Source organism: Schistocerca nitens, chromosome 1 (assembly GCF_023898315.1).
Source record: "Schistocerca nitens isolate TAMUIC-IGC-003100 chromosome 1, iqSchNite1.1, whole genome shotgun sequence".
NCBI lineage: Eukaryota > Metazoa > Arthropoda > Insecta > Orthoptera > Acrididae > Schistocerca > Schistocerca nitens.
In genome coordinates, this window is record NC_064614.1 from 1,210,579,525 (window position 1) to 1,210,595,373 (window position 15,849).

Sequence of the window (15,849 nt, forward strand, 5' to 3'; positions counted from 1 at the left end):
GCGGGCATGTTCCGTAAAAGAATTTTAGCGAAAAACAAAGTAACGGATTTCAGAAGTGCTTTCATAATTTTGTATGCCGACATTGGTTAATAACATATTTGCAGCACCGTATACTATGGGTCCTTGACTTTAGTATCAATTTCATCTACTGAAATGCATTATTGTACTTAGATGTCTACACTTGATTTTTCAAAATAATGTTGTGTTACAAAGACAGCGAATAGCTTCAACACGGAATTGAAGCGGTCGAAATAACATTTCCCGCTTAAATAATTTCGTAATAAACGATGTTCACGAAAAAAAACTATATTTTTGATTTGGTCACATTTTGTTACAAAAACGTAACTCGGTTTCCTGCTATTATTCACTCTTGCCTCGCGCGTGGATGTGTGTGATGTCCTTAGGTTAGTTACGTTTAAGTAGTTCTAAGTTCTAATACGAATTCTTTGCAGACGAATGGAAAAACTGGTAGAAGCCGACCTCGGGGAAGATCAGTTTGGATTACGTAGAAATATTGGAACACGTGAGGCAATACTGACCCTACGACTTATCTTAGAAGAAATATTCAGGAAAGGCAAACCTACGTTTCTAGCATTTGTAGACTTAGAGAAAGCTTTTGACAATGTTGACTGGTATACTGTCTTTCAAATTCTAAAGGCGGCAGGGGTAAAATACAGGGAGCGAAACGCTATTTACAGTTTGTACAGAAACCAGATGGCAGTTATAAGAGTGGAGGGGCATGAAATGGAAGCAGTGGTTGGGAAGAGAGTGAGACAGGGTTGTAGCCTCTCCCCGATGTTATTCAATCTGTATATTGAGCAAGCAGTAAAGGAAACAAAAGAAAAATTCGGAGTAGGTATTAAAATCCACGGAGAGGAAATAAAAACTTTTAGGTTCGCCGATGACATTGTAATTCTGCCAGAGACAGCAAAGGACTTGGAAGAGCAGTTGAACGGAATGGACTGAGTCTTGAAACGAGGATGTAAGATGATCATAAACAAAAGCAAAATGAGGATAATGAAATGTAGTCGAATTAAGTCGGGTGATGCTGAGGCAATTAGATTAGGAAATGGTACACATAGAGTTGTAAAGCAGTTTTGCTAAGCTAAGCAAAACAAGGATAATAGAATGTAGTCGAATTGAATCGGGTGATGCTGAGGGAATTAGAAGATATAAAATGTAGACTGGCAATGGCAAGGAAAGCGTTTCTGAAGAAGAGAAATTTGTTAACATCGAGTATTGATTTAAATGTCAGGAAGCCGTTTCTGAAAGTATTTGTATGGAGTGTAGCCATGTATGGAAGTGAAACATGGACGATAAATAGTTTGGACAAGAAGAGAATAGAAGCTTTCGAAATGTAGTGCTACAGAAGAATGCTGATTATTAGATGGGTGAATCACATAACTAATGAGGAGGTATTGAATAGAACTGGGGAGAAGAGGAGTTTGTGGCACAACTTGACAAGAAGAAGGTACCGGTTCGTAGGACATGTTCTGAGGCATGAAGAGATCAAAAATTTAGCATTGGAGGGCAGCGTGGAGGGCAAAAATCGTAGAGGGAGACCAAGAGATGAATACACTAAGCAGATTCAGAAGGACGTAGGTTGCCATAAGTACTGGGAGATGAAGAAGCTTGCACACGATAGGGTAGAATGGAGAGCTGCATCAAACCAGTCTCAGGACTGAAGACCAAAACAAACAACAAGTTCGAGGGGACTGATGACCTCAGAAGTTAAGTCCCATAGTGCTCAGAGCCATTTGAACCATTTACTCTTGAAAGTTTACATACATTATGTACTGAGGTGACAAAAGTCACGTGGTAGCGATATGCACATACATATGCCGGTAGTGCTGCGTGCAAAGGAGATAAAAGACAATGATTTGTCGGAGCTGTCGTTGCACTCACAAGGGGAGGCCGCTAATTGTGAAATTCAGATTCGATTCATACTGCGCATAATAAAAGTTCATGGCCAGAGGTGTAATGTGGCAAAGCACCAAGATGCACTTCTCAGCCGTTGTCGAGAAAATCGACAGTTAATAGAAACCGTTGCGGTGACATACTCTCTACGATGTTTAGCTTCCTATTGCGTCGTGGCGCAGCGGTAAGCGCTTGGGTTCGTAATCCGAAGGTTGCCGGATTGAATCTCGCGCCATGCAACTTTTTTTTTTAGTATTTGTTTTTTGTAATTCATATATATATATATATATATATATATATATATATATATATATATATATATCATGGGGTCTCTAATTCGAACGTTTGACTTATACTCTACGTATTCGTTTTGGAATATCGTTTCTACGTCTTCCGTTAACTACACGTGTAAACATTATGAAGACAATTAATAACATTTGTGAAATACACCTTTGTTTGCAGAAAATATAATCATGTTCAAAGTCGCCAGTTTTTCCACGACAAACGACTTTCAACAACTTATTATATGCATAATTGTTGCAACTGTAGGACATTGCAAATCGTAGATAGTATTTCACCTCAACGGTTTCTTTTAACTGTCGATTTTCTCGATAACGGCTGAGAAGTGCATCTTGGTGCTTTGCCACATTACACCTCTGGCTATGAGCTTTTTGTGGTGTCACCGCCAGACACCACACTTGCTAGGTGGTAGCTTTAAATCGGCCGCGGTCCATTAGTACATGTCGGACCCGCGTGTCGCCACTGTCAGGATCGCAGATCGAGCGCCACCACACGGCAGGTCTCGAGAGACGGACTAGCACTCGCCCCAGTTGTACGACGACGTTGCTAGCGACTACACTGACGAAGCCTTTCTCTCATTTGCCGAGAGATAGTTAGAATAGCCTTCAGCTAAGTCAATGTCTGCGACCTAGCAAGGCGCCGTTAGCCTTACATAGCTTGTATCTAAAGAGTCTCACTTGTATCGCCACAATCTCCAGATGTCTCATCAAGAACGATGTATACAAGGATGTATTAAAAGTTAAGTATTCAAGGAGCTACGTACTTTTCTTTATAACATTTATTACGTATCCTGTTTCAGACCTCACTCCATCCTTCGTGAGTTAGCGCGTGCATCTTGGCCGCCTCTTTCAATTAGTGTGCGTAGTGTTGGCAAGTCTGCCGACACTACACTTTTATTATGCGCAATATGAATCGAATCTTAATTTCACAATTGGCGGCCTCCCCTTGTCAGTTGAGAAATGTGAAACGGTTTCCGACGGGAATCAACAGATTTTGAACGCGGGATGGTAGTTGGAGCCAGACGCATTCCATTTCGGAAATCGTTAGGGAATTCAGTATTCCAAAATGTACAGTGCCGAGAATACCAAATTTCAGACATTCCCCATCACCTCGGCGAACGCATTGCCCAACGGCCTTTCCTTAACGACTGAGAGCAACCTCGCTTGCACAGAGATGTCAGTGCCTAACAAACAAGTAACTCTGCGTGATATAACAGCAGAAATCAATGTATGACGTACGACGAACATATCCGTTAGGACAATGAGGCGAAATTTGGCGTTAATAAGCTACAGCAGCTGACGACCGACGCAAATGCCTTTACTAACAGCTCGACATCGCCTGCAACGCCTTTCCTGGGCTCGCGACCATATCAGTTGGACCCTAGACGATTGGGACACCGTGAGCTCACCAGCTGAGTTCCGATTTCAGTTGGCAAGAGCTGATGGTAGGGTTCGAGAGTGGCTCAAACCCCACGAAGCCATGGACCCAATTTGTCAACAAGAAAATGTGGGAGCTGGTAGTGGATCAAATGGCTCTGAGCACTATTGGACTCAACTGCTGTGGTCATCAGTCCCCTAGAACTTAGAACTACTTAAACCTAAGGACATCACACACATCCATGCCCGAGGCAGGATTCGAACCTGCGACCGTAGCAGTCGCACGGTTCCGGACTGCGCGCCTAGAACCGCGAGACCACCGCGGCCGGCTGGGACTCAACTGCTGAGGTCATAAGTTCCCTAGAACTTAGAACTACTTAAACCAAACTAACCAAAGGACATGACACACATCCATGCCCGAGGTAGGATTCGATCCCGCGACCGTAGCGGTCGCGCTGTTCCGGACTGTAGCGCCTAGAACCGCTTGGCCACTCCGGCCGGCGGTAGTGGATCCATAACGGTGTAGAGCACTGTTCATGTGGAATGGAATGGGTCCTCTGGTCCAACTGAACCGATCATCGGCTGGAAATGGTTATGTTCGGCCTCTTGGAGACCATTTACAGCCATTCAACGATGGAATTTTTATGGATATCAATGCGTCATGTCACTGGGCCACAGCTGGTCACGATTGGTTTGAAGGAAGTTCTGGACAGTTCGAGCGAATGATTTGGCTATCCAGATCGCTCGCCATTAATTTCCTCGAAGATTTATGGGGCGTGATCGGAAAGTTAGTTCTTGTACAAAATCCTGCACCAGCATCACATCCACAGTTACTGACTGCTATATAGGCAGCTTAGCTCAGTATTTCTACAGAGGACTTCCAACGACTTGTTTAGAGCATGCCACGTAAGTTGCTGCACTATGAAGGGCTAAAGGTGGTTGGACAAGATATTAGGAGGTATTCCATGACTTTTGTTACCTCAGTTTATACAGGGTGAGTCACCTAACGTTACCGCTGGATATATTTCGTAAACCACATCAAATACTGACGAACCGATTCCACAGACCGAACGTGAGGAGAGGGGCTAGTGTAACTGTTTAATACAAACCATAAAAAAATGCACGGAAGTATGTTTTTTTTTAACACAAACCTACGTTTTTTTTTAAATGGAACCCCGTTAGTTTTGTTAGCACATCTGAACATATAAATAAATACGTAATCAGTGCCGTTTGTTGCATTGAAAAGCCGGCCGCGGTGGTCTCGCGGTTCTAGGCGCGCAGTCCGGAACCGTGGGACTGCTACGGTCGCAGGTTCGAATCCTGCCTCGGGCATGGATGTGTGTGATGTCCTTAGGTTAGTTAGGTTTAAGTAGTTCTAAGTTCTAGGGGACTGATAACCACAGCAGTTGAGTCCCATAGTGCTCAGAGCCATTTGAACCATTTTTTGCATTGTAAAATGTTAATTACATCCGGAGATATTGTAACCTAAAGTTGATGCTTGAGTACCACTCCTCCGCTGTTCGATCGTCTGTATCGGAGAGCACTGCAACATACATCGCGTTTCTACAGAATGATCTGCCAACGTTGCTCGAAAATGTCCCACTGGAAACGCGTCGACGTGTGTTGTATCAGAATGATGGTGCACCTGCACATTCCGCAATTAACACTAGGCTGACCCTTGACAGGACGTTCGACGGGCGTTTCATAGGACGTGGAGGACGCATAAATTGGCCAGCCCGTTCTCCTGATCTTACACCTCTGGACTTCTTTCTGTGGGGCACGTTAAAGGAGAAAGTGTACCGTGATGTGCCTACAACCCCAGAGGCTATGAAACAACGTATTGTGACAGCCTGCGGCGACATTACACCAGATGTACTGCGGCGTGTAGGACGTTCATTACGCCAGAGATTGCAATTGTGTGCAGCAAATGATGGCCACCACATTGAACCTCTATTGGCCTGATATGTCGGGACACACTCTATTACACTCCGTAACTGAAAACGGAAACCACGTGTGTATGTGTACCTCACCCCTCATGGTAATGTACACGTGTCAGTGAAAAAGACAAATAAAAAGGTGTTAGCATGTGGACGTAATGTGCTGTTCCAGTCGCTTCTGTACGTAAGGTCCATCACCGTTCCCTTTGGATTCCTACGTAATTCGGTGCTCTCCGATACACACGATCGAACAGCGGAGGAGTGGTACTCAAGCGTCAACTTTAGGTTACAATATCTCCGGATGTAATTAACATTTTACAATGCAACAAACGGCACTGATTACGTATTTATTTATATGTTCAGATGTGCTAACAAAACTATCGGGGTTCCATTTAAAAAAAACGTAGGTTTGTGTTAAAAAACATACTTCCGTGCATTTTTGTATGGTTTGTATTAAACAATTACACTAGCCCCTCTCCTCATGTTCGGTCTGTGGAATCGGTTCGTCAGTATTTGCTGTGGTTTACGAAATATATCCAGCGGTAACGTTAGGTGACTCACCCTGTATGTTCGTAGTTCTTTGTCGGAGGCGGCGGCTGACTTACGGGGGGGCAGGGGGAGGAGACGTTATTGTTGGTCTAAATTGAGAATACAATAGCTGAACAGGGCGAACAACATCTACGCAGTGTTTCGTGCCATATTTTTGACTACTGATGTTCTTACGTTTTTGAAACACAGCAGTTCTGAATTTTTCGAATGAAAAATAGGGGATATTTTCCAGATACATATGAACTACACTCTACCGATATTATAATTGTTTCCTAAGAGATTTCCCCTTCTGAACATCGTCGTTCATTAAATGATAATGTTTTATTCGATAAGCAGCCGTGAAATAAGCCTGTTCCGACGGTGTTCAAGAAACCTTTCGTGTCATACTCATCAAGTACTGAAAGCAACGTAGACTGGAACCAGTGTGTAGTCACAGTCGCCAAAATTGATTACCTTTACAGAAAATATTTTTTTATCGCTATGTCGTTCCTGTCCTTAAAACGTTGCAGCGACAAGTATTTTAAGGAAATTCAATACTAATTTATTTTGCTACTCTACAGCTCTTTCCAGTACTAAATGTCCTGATATGGGAACATTTTGAGAGCTAGCTTGTAAATTCCAAGCAAGTAGCGCAGTCTCTTCATCTTCGTCTTTCATCGTTCTTTTGTATACGTTTTCTCTCGGGCTGAACTTAGATACTACCGTAATTTGATCTCTATTTTAGATCATCGCTAACACTATGGAGCTAGCAATGCCAGACTACCTGCAACTTTTCTTTTTAAACCTCAATTATTTAGACAGTGCCTTCACCAGCTGCAATTTTCATTATAAGAGAATATTGTTTTTTTTTCATCTCGATTTCTCTATCACTGCGGTAAAAAAAACAACTAATTTACAGTACTTGTCTTTAAAAGAAAAATATATCTAAATCTTCCCACAAAAAATTTTCTCATTTCGACACACAAGTCACAGACTTCCGGCACATCTGTTCAAAAATGGTTCAAATGGCTCTGAGCACTATGCGACTTAACTTCTGAGGTCATCAGTCGCCTAGAACTTAGAACTAATTAAACCTAACTAACTTAAGGACATCACACACATCCATGCCCCAGGCAGGATTCGAACCTGCGACCGTAGCAGTGCCGCGGTTCCGGACTGAGCGCCTAGAACCGCTAGACCACCGAGGCCGGCGGCACATCTGTCATTGAATGCGAGAACCCGCCGATGTGGCAGTGACCAGCGACAAAATGTAAAATATGAGCTGCAACAATCACCGGTAGTTTGTTCGGTTTCTTCAAAAATGTCAATAAGCCAATGAATCGGTGTTACATCACGTCTGCGGGAAGCAAGTGTATCTCTTTCTACGAGAAGCGAAATCTTTTGCCGTTGAATTCCTCTTGTTCTGTGTTAAAAGAAAAAAAAATGACATTACGTAGTATTTGGTCGGCATCGTAGTGTTGTTAAGTGGTCAATTTTTTTCTGTTAGACGTTTCCATATTAGACGTTTCTTTCTCTACAGAAGCAACATTTATAAGATCTCTTTTTTCTATTAAAAACTACAGCCTTATACAACATGAGATGAAAAGCTCTGAGAATTTAGTACTCTTATACATCACTTCCAAAATTTCAACTGGCGTTTCATTTACGAATGTATCAATAGCTTAGTACTAAATTCTTAACCACTGAATTCCCTCATCTCTTTACTTTTTTGGCCAACAGGTTCAGCAGATCCGCGAAAGCTCCTTTTTCCTTTTCTTTTTCTTTAATTGTGGACGAAGTGACGCTACACTCAATCTCTTGCTATCTCGTTTCAGTCGCAGCCTCTTTCGCTATCTGCTACTGCTGGTTTTTAAGCTGACATCATTCAGTGGTCTGTCACATTACTGCATCACATTTTCGTGTACGCTCATATTCTTCTCATTTTATATCAACCTACATGACAGCACATCTCAGTCGTATTGACTTTAAAGATTCTCCCGCCAGCTATCTGTTAATATGTCTGTATTTAACCGAAACTTCCCATATGCACGTCGTTGATTAGCACGTCCCATTCCCTGGAAGTTAGTTTTAATCTTGTTGTACATAACGGTAATTCTTTTCATGTCTTTGTAGATGGTAGTCACACGATCACTTGTTTCTACACTTAAATTACGGACTGAGGTCCTGAGCAACCTATTTTATTTTCCGAATTGCGTTATTCCGTTTACATCTTTAATTACCCCGGGGCTTTTGCATCTGCATATAATTCGCCTATAATAATCTTGATTTGTTAAATTTTTAATTGTTCGTTACAGTCCTCCATGTTCCTACTGAAAAATCTTGTCGCTTCTTGAGCAGTTCATTTGTCACTATGTGTGTGAATTTTGATTTCAGTTCATCGTTTATACGTTTCATTATTTGTTGTGTCATCCCACTTTTATCAGTGTTAATCCGTCGGCACACGGACCGTGTATCCGAACGTTGAGCGTTGAGCGTGCCGAGTTTCTGACGTCATAACGTGGAGTGGCACGTTCGAGAGAGTTTCCGAACGTGCAGAGCAGTAAAGGTGTCGGCACACGGACCGTGCATTCGAACGTTGAGCGTTGAGTGTGCCGAGTTCCTGACATAGCGTGCAATAGCACGTTCAGGGGCCTTTCCGAACGTGCAGAGCATTATCTAGCATGTCAGATATTCTGAGCGTGAGTCTGAGCGTTGACCATCGAGATGGCACAACGCCACCTACGTCACATGCACGCCATCTCCCTTCAGCACAAAGTTGTGAGGTGCTATTTTGGCATTCGTTTCAAGCCTAATCGTATATATGCTGTTTCTGAGCACTAGCAAAATGAGAATCACTGGAATAACTGTGTGATCCGTTGCAATAAAATAATGAGAAACATCATATTCGTGGCAAAAGAATTATTGTAACTTGCGTATTATGAGAGTATGCCATTGGAAGGCAGCAATACACTGAGGATGCACCCATAACGCATTGATATTGGTACAATTTCTTATAATTAAAATTCAGTTAGTAACATATCTACGATTCAAGTTTTCAGTAAGTGCTAAGATCGGTAACATCCTAGAAATAGCAGTTAGCAGCATAATCTTGGTTTAGCGTGGTGAGCAGCGTCACTGGTACGTGAAATTTTAATGTTTTGGTGGTGGTTCGCGACTCGCCAGTATGTAAATTTCTTTTCCTAACATTTGAGTTTTTATTAGGTTCTGTTACTTTATTATTAGTTTAATATAAGTATATACTATAATTTTTGATGTTATGTAAATATAAGCTCACCTTTCTTTGGGTGTTCGATTGGCTTGATCTACAGGACACCTTGCGCTACTTGTGTAAAACTAGTTTGCTCCTTTTTCTTTTACGCTTCGTAATTCACGTGTTGCAAAGATTCTGCTACTTGGTAGGAACTGTGATCAAGTAAGACTGACTTTGGCGTTTTACTAAAATGTGGGAATGATAAAATAATGTTTATCTTATATAAAGAAGTATTACAAATTTGTATCGCACTGTTTGTAATGGAACTTTTATAAGCCAGTGTCTTTACTGAGTGGACGCGGTACTTTCCTTTTCGTGGGCAATGTAGGAAATGTGCGTTGTAATAGAGCTAACGTGGAAATTTTACGGGCACCCGTTCAGTAAACAGTGTGATTTACGAACTAGAAACTTCCCACAACTGCCGGTGGAGTGCGTTGCGATCGCGTGTAGCACGTTGGGGCCCACGTACCGTATGCACAAGTCGCATCGTTTCTGAGCGTTCAGCAGCACGTTGAACTTTGCACGCTCAACGTTGACGTTCGACAGCACGGTCCGTATGCCTACGGCCATCTAGCATGTCAGATATTCTGAGCGTGCGCCTGAGCGTTGACCAATCAGATGGCACAACACCACCTACATGATGTGCACGCCATCTCCCTTCAGCACGGAGTTGTGTGGCGCCATAGTGGCATTCGTTTTAAGCGTATACGTATGTAAGCCTTTTTGAGCACCAGGTAATTGAGAATCACTCGAAAACCCGTTGTTAATGTGTGATTCGCTGCAATAAAATAACAAGAAACATCATATTCGTGGCAAAAGAATTATTGTGACTTGTCTATTACGAGAGTATGCCATTTGAAGGCAAGGACACACTGAAGATCCACCAAAAATGTATTGTTCTTGCTACAATTTATTATAATTAAATTTCAATTAGTAACGTAGCTACGATTAATGCTTTTGGGACGTGGCAGGATGCTACAAGTGACGGATATATCGTTGTTGCTGAAGTAGCGTTGTGGGTAGCTTACTGCTTTTTTTTAACAGAATGAGTATTACGGCGGTGGTTCCCGTCTCCGCTCGCCCGAATTTTTGTTTTCCTAACATTCGCGTTTTTAATTGGTTCTGATGCTTTATTATTAGTTTAATATAAGTACATACTATAATATTTGATGTTATGTAAATATAAGATCACCTTTTTTTGTTGAAATGTGTGCTGTTTGTGATTAGGCTTTATGAAACCTTGATTGACAAACTGAGAAGAATATGTACGTAAATGTGCACACTTGCTTTTTGTAGATTTAGCGTTTTCGTGCGTCTACAGTGTCCTTCATGACTTACAATAGAAGAAAATCACCATATACAAAAAACCGTAGCGGAAAGAAAAAAAAAGTGATGAATGAATAAACAGCCCTATGCAATGGTATACTGTCCTCGACTCTACAGGGATTATATGTGATCCAATATACATAAAACAAATACACCAACACACATGCACACAGAAACACACACACACACACACACACACACACACACACACACACAGCTATACGTCCTAATGTCACTGCAAAAATTCGATATTCCGTCCCAGAACAAGACAGCGGAACAAGTGAAAATCACACAAACAGTGAAACACTGCGTGTTAAGAACATCCACTCTAACATCCTGTAGAACCCCGAAAACGCGATATCTACAAAAATTAAATGCACACATTTACATACATCGCCCACTCTCTCCCCCCAATCGACATTTCATAAAACATAATTAGCCCACGTTTCAACACATTTCTCGAAAAATAATACTGTAGGCTAAAAATATTAGTCAAATAGTAAAACAGGGAATCTCTGTTTACAAAATAACACAATACCACGACATTAGCGCTGTAGCAAGAAAAAAGAGATAATATCATATTAGGCTCAAAATGTGAGAAATAGTTTAACAATACATCTACATCTACATAAATATTCCGCAAGCCAGCATCGGGTGCGTGGCGGACGATACCCTGTAACAGTACTGGTCATTTGCTTTGCTGTTCCTCTCGCAAATAGAGCAAGGGCAAAACGACTGTCTGTATGCCTCCGTATGAGCCCTAATTTCTCACATCTTATCTTCGTGGTTCTCACACACAATGTATGTTGGCGGCAGTAGAATCGTTCGGCAATCAGCTTCAGATGCCGGTTCTCTATATTTTCTCAATAGCGTTTCTCGAAATGAATGTCGCCCTCCCTCCGGGGATTCCAATCTGAATTCGCGTTGCATCTCCGTGATACTTACTTGTTGTTCTAACCTACCGGTAACAAATCTAGCAACCCGCCTCTGAATTGCGTTGACTTCTTCCTCCAATCGGACCTGGTGCGGATGCCGGACACTCGAGAACTACTGAAGAATAGGTCGCACTAGCATCCTATATGCGGTGTTATTTACAAGTGAACAACTGTTCCCTAAAATTCTCCCGATAAACCGAAGTCGACCATCGCCTTCCTTATTACAGTTCTCACACGCTCGTTCCGTCTCATATTGGTTTGCAACGTAACACCCAGATATTTTGAAAGGGTACAGTACCGCCCGACATTGAAAATAGGTACGAAATACTTCATTATTTTTGTCAGAACAACACATTTTTTTTGTAAAACTAACTCAATTTCAATTAATACAGCGAAGCCGGATACCAGTGTGGGAAAGAATGGCAATTTATTTATTTAATTGATCACATGTGCACTCCCACAAAGTAAATCCCTACATCCAGTTTGCTGAGATCTGTGAAATGAATGAATATATGGTCGTCTGCTAACCGCAGATAGTGAATGTGGGTATATGATCATCTTTGAGTCGATCCTTTGGCCACCTTTGGTGGGACCAAAGAGATGAAATTTACCAGAGCTTTGAGCGCCTGAAATGTGGCTGACCAATAAGGTAGCAAGGTGCTTCTCCCACTTCGACAGAGGTGCGAGAGAACCTGAATACGGCCATATTTCAGCACTCTGCCGCTGGATCTTGTGCTGTTAAGACCTGTTTTAGTTGTGCTCCGTAATGACGAAAGAGTGGAGACATGGTATGCATGTGGAATATTTAAGAGTAGTTTGAAATAATAATTTCTCTATCTCAGGAACTTTTGTGGGGAGAATTAAATGTCAGGCAGGTAATATTAATGGGATTGTAGTAATCTTCGGAAGTGACCAACGGTCACAATGAAACCACGTGTAGCAATAAGTTGAAATACTTCCGTGTGCTTAAGTTAAGCTGAATTACTAGCGTGTGTACAATAAGTTGAAATATTTAAGAAATAGCGTGTGTACCATAAGCTGAAATATTTAAGAAATGGCGTGTGCAGGACTTGAAATTAGAGACGAGTACTTCCACGTGGTGAGTACTGTGTGAGTCTCAATCTGTGTATGAGACAAAGGATAAAGAGAAGTACTCGTCCATGGTATCAGTTGAGGACTCGCGTGTGTGATGATTATGTTCTTAATGTTAAATTGCGTGATGTGATTCCGTGTGACGCTAGATTTAAACTCTGAGAGGGAATCAAGGTGAGTCGGCCGTCTATCCAGCAACGCCACTTGGCTTGCATTGCACAGGAAGACGTGTATATATCTCCAGAGTTCATAGTAGGAAAGTAGAATTACAAAATGGGGCAGTGTCGTGTGAAACTGGGATAAATATTAATTGAAGTGGGAAAGCTGAAAGTGATAATGTTGTAACCATTCTCTGTGTAGTATTTCATATTGTTGTGTGGTGTATGTCATGTAATTTTGGTATGTGTGGTTTGCATGGGAGAGTAGCGAGGTAGTTTCAAAAGATTAATGGGTTATGCTTGTTCCTTCTGTGTCGCTCGATCTGGAGGAAAGTTTCATGATGATGATTGTGAGAGTCGAAGTGTGAGAAATAATAAAAGATCCACCATCCTATCCAGAAAGTGCACTGTAGAGTTAAATAATTACGAGACCATAATATAGAGATTCACCATTGTAAAGCCATGCCCATTGGGCGGAATTTCTCATGTGTTATTGTTGTAGGTTATAGAATTTGTGTGTTTAGGTTGGAGAATTTATCGGAATAAATAAGATAGTGAAAAGAAAAAGATTGGTGGACTTTTCCTTCGAATTGTATGTTGTCATAATGTCCCGAATTTATAATGTGTGCGCCATTCATATTCAGTGCGGTGGGCACGTGCTGACAAAAGCCGTTAAATAAAAGACAAAAAGTAAATGTGGTATTGCCAGCGCGTAGTGTACAGTCAGAGTTCTATAAATTACTGATAGTCAGATGCGTGTTTCCGTTGCGTATTATTCATACAGGAGGATAATTTGTAACTAAATAGTAAGATACGAGAGTTCATGTTACTCGATAAATTAAGAATGAATCGACTCGCTTGGCAGACCACTCATCTTGCAGGCCTGACTGCTTGATGCCACAGTATGAGCAAGGCATGTGGGTGCCTCTCAATTTAAACGACTTGACTGTGTCAAGCAGGACATTAGTAATACTGCACGCGAACATCACAGGTTTGACCTTCCTACTCCTCCGCATTAACTTACATTTTCCCACATTTAGGGCTAGTTGTCATTCATCACATCAACTGGAAATTTTATCTACGTCGTCTTGTATCTTCCTAGAATACAATGATAAATCCTTATTAATTGGAGATGACGTAGTGGAAGGCAATAATTGTAGCTCCGCTGCAAATACCAAACGGACTTGTGAACTCCAGTATGTAATAATAAATTATGTATTTACTCTTCAAGATAATATTGTAAGTAGCGTGAGTAAAGGGTCGCTATGTGTGAGGTGCGTGAAGTGCACTTCGATTAAGAAAATGCTATCTGATGCTGAAGTCAAAACATTGGGTCGCCACCATCTCTAGCCACACGACTAGTAATAGTTTGGCCTGAGTCGGAAAATTACTTAATTTATTCACAAGAAAAACTCATCAAAGAACATTCACTATAAAGTCACTCATAAAGAATGGGAAGTAATTGTTAATATGATCCCGGTATTGTTCACGCGATCAAGTATTAAAATGAAGCAAAGAATGCGTGGACAGTTTGCATGAGACCAGCTTGCAGCAACATTCCTGAAAACAAGATCTGTTCTAAAGCATTTGTTTCATATAAAAAGGGAACACAAATTATTGCACCGGTGCGCATGGAAACGCTATGGATGAGCTAACAAGGAAAACTACAAGGTAAATGGCGTAGGTAACGAAGGCATAACATCGGTACACTGGATAAGGCTAGAGGCAAAATTATTTATTCCGTAAGACATTTATGTAATGCTTCTATAGGACTGCTGTTGCCTGGTACTAAGTACAATTGCTTGTGAAACGCTATACGTTTCACAACAGACTTGTGCGATTACGTAGTTCCCGGAGACACAGTTTCTATGTACCGTGGCCAAATTTTAGTAACATCAAACCACGCAGTCGCGAACAATTAACATTTTACGGAGGACATACGATAATGGCAGAGGGCCAACAAACTCTAGTATTAACCCATATGAATGGTTTCCACGGGACATAAAGTAATGAGACAAAGAAAATTCACAAAGAGGCAAAAATTATCAAGGTTAGGAAAAGATTAGAATCTATACAGATGCAGTTGCAGGCACACAAACATTCACACTGAACCGAGGGCGCTTCAACATATGCAACACTTTTGTGCTACGTTCTTCTTACGAATCAAAATCTGCATTAGGAATCACACTGAAAGTCTGCAAAAGCCTTGCATTCCTTGCTGTGACCAAGCAAAACAATCTTTATAAAATGAAACGCGAGGCCAAAAACTAACAGCTCCCCTCCCTCTATGTGACAACGCGCCACGCGGTTAAGTCAACCCATCCTTCTTCGAAAAGCAAATAAAATGATAATGAGAGGGGACTACAGGACCCTTTCAATATTTCTGCCAATTTTTATAGTAATGTAACTACTATGATCGCCAAGAAGTGATAAATATCACAATGCATAGATTATTTATATACTGTTCAACAGATCATAAATAATATCCACTGAAGATGGAGAAATGTCTGCGAAACATGCATGGGTAGTAAGTCAAGAAAAATTCTGTTTGCTTAAGGCATAACCAATTCCCATATGCCATACCAGAACTTGGATGTTTATTTCAACATTCTCGGTGTCAAAATGATGCTTTTTCTTCTACATCTTAATGATGAGTGCCTTCGAAGACAGCAACAGCCGGGTTCCCAAGGCTGCACTCATTCGTTCTTGGTATGACGAACACACAGGCGCTCTGTCGTGCGTCCACTAACCTACTAAATAACCTGATCTTAATCCCATTGCTAATGAATGGGACTTCTTACCACAGCAGCTGCAACATATCATCTACATCTACCTGAATACCCTGAAATTCACGCTTATGTGCCTTACAGAGGGTCGATCGAACCACTTTCCCACTATTTCTCTATCATTCCAGACTGTTAAGAGCACGCGGGAAAAAACGAACACATAAATCTTTCTGTGCGAGCTTTCGGTTATTTTATTACAACGATCAGTTCTCTTTATGTAGGT